Below are 8,943 nucleotides of genomic sequence, written 5' to 3'. Positions count from 1 at the left end.
ATGATTATAGTAAATGTGAAAGTTTATAACGATAGATGAATGGATTGGTGGATGGATAAATGTATGATACTCTCTCATGCAAAATTACTGAATAGATTTGAACGAATTTGGATATATGAGTAGGTTATATTCTAACTTAGCACGTAGGATACTTTATATACTAATTCAAACGTAAGCCGTGGGATCTAGCTAGCAACTTTATATAAGTGTCTTGAGGTTATTGACTAGTTAGTGTCCAGTGGGAGACTTTGTACAAAAGTCGATTGCTTGGGAACCTCTGTCCCATTCGTGTTTCAACCGTAAAACACTTGTGTTTGCATGGCTGTGTTTCGGTTTGAAGGGTGGGATATGGCGTAAATTTACTGAGTACAGAGGAATAACATCTGAGTCCTTCGGAATGGCAACGCATGGGGGGTGTCATGGGCGAAACAGTATACTTTGCTATGTCCACGGTACTGCTCATGTCTATAGTTGACGGTTACCACTTTCCATCAGGTGGGCCGTCAGCTTGTTTGCCATTCTAAGTTGTATTAAAAAAAATTATTTGAAATATAATTCCGTACGGAATAATATTGTTTTATAGTAATTAGATATAGATTATAAATAAATATTTCAGTTGAGGCCACAAATAATATAGTAATAGAATACGATATATCTGATTATTATTAATAATCAATCCGTTATTCTTTATTGTACACAAAAGGTTATTGAAATCTAAAAACAAACATAATAGTGCACAAGGGCGAGCTTATCTTCAATAGAGATTTCTTCCAGCAAACCCAATATGAGAAAAGTGACAGTTCATTAGTAGTTACAGTCATACATGTGTACCAATCGACTTAAATCTTAAAAATAAATAAATAAAATATCTTTACAATTGAAAAGACCGTTACCTTGTTTCCAACTAGTTATCGATATTAACGTTCGTCTGAATTGATTACTAAATTATAATCGATTATTAGATAAGTATTTGATTACTGTATTATAATCAATTATTAAGTTACTAGTTGTTCCCGCGTGAATCTATTTATTAGCACGTTGACTGGTTCGGCAATTTTCAGATATCTGGCCTCAAATGACAATTTCATTTAATCACATTATATTATAAAAAACTCTTGTTCTAGTGTAGTTATCGTTACAAAAGCATAAAAAAAAACTAAACATTAAAGTATTATTTATTTTTTTTAAATTTGAATTAATTTTTAATATTTATATTTTCGGTTTGTTTTTTAATAAATTTTTTATTCATTATGGAAGCAAACACATGACGAGATAACTCGTACTCGGCGTACTAGAAAAGAATGCAATCTATGTGTTTTCTCCCAGTTGGCAGTCAACGTATTAAGTTACGATATAATCTACTCATGTACAAAATTTCATTCAAATTATTTTAGTATTTTTCGTGAAATAGTAACAGACATCCAACTATCGTTATAAACTTTCTCATTCATTGATTTAATAGGATAATTAATTAAATTTTGAAAAACTACATGTCGATACTATTATTTAAATAAGTAGCGAATATTCTAGTAAGTGTCTTCAGATATATTTGTACTTTACGTGGTTCTTCATAATATAAGGTATCTTGGTTTGAAGGTCAGTCGATTTGGTGTGATTAAATTTTTCTAGTAGTTGCCACGTTTGGCAGGTGGGTTGGCAACCGCAGTTAGGCTTTGGTGACGTTTAAAGTGGGATGCTTCTGCCCATGCCTCAGCCATTAAGTTTCCTTAGTCGCTTCTTATGACGTACACGTGAAAGGAAGGTGTGGCCCATTCTACGCTGGGACTTCACAGCCCTTTTGGTCTGATTATATGATGCTTATTATTATTACAGGTATGGATTATCTACAATAATATGGAATGTCCTTCAACTTTTTAATTCAATATGTGTGATCATATATGTGGTGCTTTGTTTGTGTTTGTGAAGAAACGTTTTTAGTAACGTTCCGACTGGAGACTATTATATCATCGTCATCATATTAGCTTTTAATTGTTCACTGCTTAACATAAGCCCCCCCTAAGGGGATTTTGCCAGTAGTGGCCACGCTTGGCAGGAGATTGGAGATGTTTTAAGGGGGACGCTGCTACCCATCCCTCGTCCTTCCTTATTATTTTCTTACGACACCCACAGGAAAGAAGGGGTGGCCTATTCTATTCCGGGATCACACAGGAATATTATATACCTACCTTGGTTGAAACCATGTAAATGTTTTTACTGCTGATACTTTTGATTGCTGATTCTTTGGATTTGGAGAGACGTGCCATGTTATTGTAGATACCAGATATGTAAAGTAGTATATGTAATGCATATGTAAGGCAAAATAGTATATGTAAAGATTGGCAAATGATATATGTAATTAGTAGACAGATGTAATTACACAAAGTCATTGTTGCTAAACAGACCTAATTAAGCCGATCACCCATTTGAGCATCATTAAATGTTTACGTAAAGCCACTGACCGCATAATATGGAGACGCACCGCTGAACAAGTAGTCCAGGACAAGGAGACCAGTAATCAAGATCTGGTATGTGCATCATCTATACAATTATGACAACTATGACAAAATCGATCGACTTAGTCTCCTAGTTGCTAGCAATATACCCTGTCAAGTCGATCTTTACCTGTTTCCTCTGGAAACCATTGTTGTTAATTCCAAGTGACTTCGTCACGATGGCCCAACCGATCTGACTTCATATTCAGCCATGAATATTGACTAGTAGCGTAGGCGGAGTACCATTTCATTTCTACTTCAAGAAAAAAATCCTACATATTTTCAAAAAATAACCTCAAAATCACCCCAGCTTTAAAGAGCCATGAAATCGTCCACGGCATAAACGTACCGACCAAATTGAATAAAGCCCAGTTTATTGTGTTTCCTGATTGAAGATGAATAAGCAAGTGCTGTTTCATTTTCGCATTATAAAGTTCGCTTTTACGATGATCAAGAGCCTTTTAGAGTCGTAAAAGTTTTCAAACAAGTCTCCGTACAATAAGTTTGCCGATAAAACCGAGACGTAACTGAAGTTTTATTAAGTACCCACTTGCATTTCTAATCAAGTATAACATCGAAGAGTGATGTACATGTCGCAGGTAAATGAGGACACCGGGTATTTCGCGGAATACCTAGGGATATCACGAAATCATGGAAAATATCTGGATTCTAATATATTATTTCTTCGCGCTGAAGAAATCTAATGTTTAGTGATTATCACAATTTCACTGAACTTATTAACATCAAAGGTAGTAGAAGGCGAACTTACTTAATCCGTATAACTCTCATCTTACTTTCTCTTTCTAATGAATTATAAAAAATTGGTGAATTTATTAATGTAACTTCTAATCAAATACAATATCCAAGAGTAACTTATATGTTACAGGTAAATAAACACTAAGAGTTTCGCAGAATACATAAAAAACGAACGAAGTCACGGAAGATGCTTTTAATTAAGTAGGCATGAGTATCATCGAAGAATTTAGTATCGTCTACTTGAGAAAAATATATTTATAGAAATATTATATGATAAAATACTATATTTAAAGTAATGTATCATTTCACTAAAATAAATTTCGAAAAATGGGAAATGAAAACTTATATGTTACCACCTTTCGTCGAGCATATTAGAATTAAACGTGATAGAGGGTGAGCATGCTCAATAAAAATTATTATAAATATTTTCTTTCACTTCCTTTTTGCTACATTTAGTTTGGTATAAGCGTAAGCGATATCATACTGAAAATATTGCAGTAGTTATAATATCACTCGATTTTTTAGCAAGAAAACATAATAAACTATTTAGCATTCGTGATTTCGTGATATTCCTAGGTATTTTATGAAATCTTCAATATTCCCATATCCCTGCGACATAAATAATTAAATTTTATGAGCCAACAAGATGTTTCGATAACATTTTAAAATTATCAATAAAAAATCCTAAAATAATAATAATACTTTTAAAAATATGTTTAAATATGCATGTGCATATTTCAATAATTTTAATTTTGCAAGATTTTAATAAACATAAAGACAGCACAAAATCATGTCAAAATTATTACGCGACCAGCGCGACAGTTAAGGTTTTGAATTTCAAAAATAATTATTAAAATCGGTTCTGATTAATGAAGACATAACAAAAAAAAAAATCAAAAATAGAAAATCTGCTTTATGAAATTACTTCGAAATAATATAAAATGCAATAAGTTAGGATTCTACAGAAGATATAAAGTTTGTCAAGTAGCAACCCTTATTTGCGGAGAGGAAAAGGATTGTTAGTAATGGGGTCTAACAGTCTCATTGCTAGCAATATACCCTATCAAGTTGACCTCCACGCGGTTCCCCCTGGAAACCGTCGTGGTTAATTCTTGTGAATTTCATCCTGCTTTTTCATCCTGGCCTGTCATCTCTTTCACTCATTAAAAAAGCCTTATTTACGTGTATTTTTATAGACAATCATACGTTACTCTGTATATAAAAGAATAAACTTTCGTTTGTTGTAAATCTTGTTAATCTAGTGTTGCAGGGGTCCATAGGCTTCAATGACCGTTTACCATCAGATGGGCTATATGCTTGTTTGTCACCTTACTGCTATAAAAAAAGGAAAACGAAAAGTACGATGAGGGAGTATTTACCAAAATTATTGTAACTATTTTGATCTGGCAACCCCTAGATTGCGGCTTTTCATTTAAACAAAGTTTCTGCAGAAGTCAGCCGCGGGATCTTAGCCTATTCATTCTTTGTTATGCTACACTAAATTAAATTTGACAAATACAATCGTAAAATCAACAGTTTCATTTCAACGTTTCTTGATCGAATTATTTTTAATTCCCCATAATACTATCAGAAAATAAGCTTGTTATATCTTAAAAGCACTCCATTACCGATCTTTCCTGTACAGTTTCCCTTCACATGAAAATCAACTTTATTATTATCGACATAACGCTGCAAATAAGCTGGTGTAATATAATTTTTGAATGTCGTTGTTCGAGTAATTTCCTAACTTGAGTAACTCGTTAGCTGAGAGCCTGATGCGAATAAAATTACCCGATTCAAGGCCCTTTGATGTGTAATGTCAAATGAGCCGATATATTACAGATATATATTTATATATCTAATATGTTGATTTAAGTCATATATGAACAATATCTAGACGAGGGCTGTTATAACAAATGCATATTGTGAGGAAAACTAATATCTATGCCACGATATACAAAGATTTTTTAATACAATTGATAGTTAAGTTATTTATATGTATAACAGTTGTTCTGTGAGTATATATATATTTACTTATATTTATATTTATATATTTATTATTTAAAGTATAATTTTTGCACCTTATATGTTATACTTTATATACAAACCCTATAGACACTTTACCCTTTCGATTGGAAGAAAACCCTTTAAAGAATAAGTCCGCCAGTGTACATTTTGGTATAACTTAATATTTATATTATGAGTGAATGTACAAAAGCATATAAATAAATAAATAACAATCCTACATCACACATACTTACAGTCGATCGATCGCAGTCTAACAATATTGAAGTAGATCGCCAGTAGTTCCAGTTTGAGCACCACTGATCTAGACTAATTGTATCTCTACAAATAGGAGCCGATATAAAGAGGGATGGGGAGAACCGGCAGTTGTCCAGTGCGGCAAAATGATAGAAGGCGAAATTGCTATTGAGGGCATAAATTTACAATTTGTTCTTAAATACAACTTGAATAGGTATACTAATAGTATATTACAGTTAATACACATTTTTTGTCAAAATTTTAATACTTTCAAATGGTTTCATAAATAGAATATTTTAATTTATCTGACATTTTTATGCTTACCTACTCGTATAAATTTAAATTTTATCCAACTAGCATTTTACTCGTCTGCGTAACTGGGAAATGCTTAGTAAATAAAAAGAAGCTTATGTCTTTCTTAATTTCATATACTACATGTAATACCAAATTTCATAATTGTTGGTTCACCCGTTAAGGCTATAAAAGGTAACATACAAACAAATACACTGTCATATTTGTAATATGTTATATTTTAAATCTCGTAAAATTAGAAACTTATATTAACCGACATTATTAGCCTTTTAATAATATTATAAATGTGACAATGTATTTATTTGTTAGTATGTTTATTTGTATTGTATTGAATTGTATTGAATTCAATTATCCAATTTTGAATCTTAAATTAATTCTATAATCGATAAAGTTCACTCCTATATTAGTTTCCTATTAAATTTGTCTGTAACAAAACCGCTGTTTCCTTTTAAGAGCTTCTCTTAAATTATTATGAAACAAAATCTGGAATTATTATTGCTATGAAACGAAATAACTACTATCTTTTAATCACGAAGCCGAGCTCCAACGATAAACTACAACGCGCCACCGCAGACAAACAACTTTCAATTCGAAACTACGTATAATTGCTACTGGCACTTTATCACAGAACTTCAACGGCGTTATGAAAAGGCTTACTAAATAAGGAAAGACCGAGTTCCGAACAAAATCATCTTCACTTCCAATTATTTAAATTGAGACATTAAAACTTCAAAGTGTAGCTCAAGGGAATACTTTATGGGGTAAAATGGTAAAATGTTGACGTACAATTTTGATAGGCGACTTAGATTTCATATAAAAATTGTATCGCGTACATAGCCTTTAAGCTAACTTTACATATAGTTGCAGAAATCTTTTTCAAATTTACTTTTTCCTTTTTCCAATTTTTTTTTATACAACTTAGAATAGCAAACATGCTGACGGTCCACCTGATGGAAAGTGGTAATCAACGCCTAGAAACATGAATAGTACCATGGACATAACAAAGTATACTGTTTCGTCCATGATACCCCCCATGCGTTGCCATTCCTGAGGACTCAGGTGTTATTCCTCTGTACCCTGTAAATTCATGCCATATCCCGCCCTTCAAACCGAAACACAGCCATGCAAACACAACTGTTTCACGGTAGAAACACGAATTGGGACAGAGGTACCCAAGCAATCGACTTTTGTACAAAGTCTTTCTTGGGTAAATTCTCTATTATTATTATATTATTAATGAAATAATTTGTACTTAGTGTTTTTCAAAACTATTAAAATAAAGATATTGTTATGAATGCCTTTCCCTATCTATCTAATAAAGAGACATAAAATATCTATTCTCTCTCTACTATTTTACAAATTAGTAGATACTTTTAAAGGTCTTAAATCTTAGGGATACTTCAAAACACGCATATAGTCATGGATTATAAAAAAATATGATTACTCTATTAATGACAGAAGAATGCTATATTTTTGTCACACCTAATAAGAAATTGTGAGAGAGGGAAAGAAAGAAATAGAGAGGTTCTTGACTTAATGCTGAAAAGAGTGCTTTTAAGGATTAATAATAATAATAATAACTGTCTTTATTGAATAATAAATTACATTTAGGTAGATCTACCGAACTACGCCGACCCTGTATCTCAGTGGATAGTTAAATAAATTCCTTTGACTTAAGTATTTATAAAAGACGTTACAATATCAAATATAAACTTAAATTTGCAATGCCCAAGATACTTTTGGTGCAACATAGTTAAATGTGGGTAGCAAATTAATTAATCAATTGACTAAACTATTAATGAAATTTTAATAGACAAAAGAAAGCTGTATTCACACCCTTTGTCATGCTTAAAAAGAGGTTGTGAAATAGGAAAATAGACAGAGAGAGAGAGAGAGAGAGGTTTTTGACTCCAATTTTTGACACGAGTACTTCTAAAGATAAAACATTCAGTTAAAATAGCAATCCACACAATTCAACTGGAAACAGTGTCCCTCATATTTATAACGAACAACAAAAAAAAAAAAAAACTTATCATAATCTCCAAGGAAAAAGTCGTGTTTTACAAGTGGGGCCTTTGTAGATGGAGATAATTTTGGACAAACACGTAGTAATAGTCAAACTTTCGCCACTAAACATTTGGCCATTGGCGTAAGCCCGTAGAGTTATGAGGGAAACGAAATTATAGTAAAAACGTGACTTCATCCAACTTTACCAAAATATGTCGGCTCCGATGACGGCTTCGACAAAATCTTGTTGTCCGTGAACGTACGTTATCAATTTATAGTTTTATCACAAGTTGCCCATTGAATTATACGATTTGTCTGGAATAAGATAATTTTAGACTTTTTTTTATACAACTTAGAATGGCAAACAAGCTGACGGCTCACCTGATGGAAAGTGGTAACCGTCGCCTATAGACATGAGCAGTACCATGGACATAACAGAGTATACTGTTTCGCCCATGATACCCCCCATGTTGTCATTCCTGAGGACTCAGGTGTTATTCCTCTGTACCCAGTAAATTCACGCCATATCCCACCCTTCAAACTGAAACACAGCCATGCAAACACAACTGCTTCACGGTTGAAATACGAATGGGACAGAGGTACCCAAGCAATCGACTTTTGTACAAAGTCTCCCTTTGGTAAGACTGTGATATATACCAGTATAAATGTTTATTGGTGTACTTATTATATAAGATTGTTTTGCGAAGAACAATGTATTGATTAGTTTTATTATTTTATAACACAGTTTGGGCGACGAGCAATTAACACTGAGTTCGTTCGTAAGATGTGCGTGAACAAAATTTTTTTTATGCTACTTGAATGGCCAACAAGTTGACGGCCTACCTAATGGAAAGTGGTAACCGTCACCTATAGACATGAGCAGCACCATGGACATAACAAAGTATACTGTTTCGCCCATGCGTTATCATTCCTGAGGACTCAGATGTTATTCCTCTGTACCCTGTAAATTCACTGCCAAATAAAGGTTAGAGATTAATAACTAATATGATAGGTCGTAAAATCTCTACTAATGGTCAATAATAAGAATAGTAGTCAATCTTCAAATGTTATGTAGTAGAATTAAGCAAAATAATTTTAATCGACTAACCAGTAA

This window comes from Galleria mellonella, unplaced genomic scaffold (assembly GCF_026898425.1).
Source record: "Galleria mellonella isolate WM207_F2 unplaced genomic scaffold, CSIRO_AGI_GalMel_v1 utg264, whole genome shotgun sequence".
In the NCBI taxonomy this organism is placed as follows: Eukaryota; Metazoa; Arthropoda; class Insecta; order Lepidoptera; family Pyralidae; genus Galleria; species Galleria mellonella.
The sequence above is the reverse complement of the archived record's forward strand: the minus strand, read 5'-3'. Positions refer to the sequence as shown.